Below are 850 nucleotides of genomic sequence, written 5' to 3' on the forward strand. Positions count from 1 at the left end.
CGCATCACGGAGACCAGTATTCCTTCGCCCTCGAGTATGCCGGCCCGCCGCCTCCCCTTCGTCTCCCTCGGGCGGTTCCCATCAGCGTCGACGACATTCCGATAGCTTCCGTCGTCTCTCAAGTACCTCTCTCCGATACTCTCTCTTTACCCGTTGTGCAACCAATCGTGGCACCCAAAAACCCCACCGTTAAATTCTCTAAGGAGCTCCGGACTCTCGGCTCCGAAGCTAGGGTTTCCAAGGAGGTCGAGTTAGGTTCGAAGAGAACGGTGTCTCCCACCTCTGTCATCGCCTTCGAGGACAGAGTTTTGCAGAGCAACAACGTCTGTGAGCTCTTGGGTGAGTTCAGTAGCTCCAGCGCGTTCGAGTTCTCCAACGTGAACTATGCCTCCGACGAGTTTTTCGATGAGGGTGGGAGTTCTAGAATGCTGGAGGAATCGAGGGGAGCTGGAAGCTCCGGCACTGTGGAGTCTTGCGAGAGTTTTGATGGTGGTGTTGGAGTTGGTGATGGTTGAAGAAAAAAGGAGGTGAGGAGGATGGAGGGAATGGTGGTGGTGGAATGGGGTTGTGACGGCGGAAAAAGTTGGAGGGTAGAGGCACAGGAGGAGAGAGCTGGATTAAATTGTTAGGGTTAGGGATTGGGTGTAGAGATAAAAGAAGATAAAAAGTTAGGGGTATTTACGGAATTATGAACAAAAATTTAATAATTGGTTATTTTTGTCGAACAAAACTTATCTTATATGAGTATAACTTTAGTTTTAATTTTTCATGGTCAGTTTTGTCAGTGTTCAAATCTTTTATGGTCAGAAATGGTTATTTACTCTAGTATAAATGTTCGAATAAATTGCAT

This window comes from Arachis ipaensis, chromosome B05 (assembly GCF_000816755.2).
Source record: "Arachis ipaensis cultivar K30076 chromosome B05, Araip1.1, whole genome shotgun sequence".
In the NCBI taxonomy this organism is placed as follows: Eukaryota; Viridiplantae; Streptophyta; class Magnoliopsida; order Fabales; family Fabaceae; genus Arachis; species Arachis ipaensis.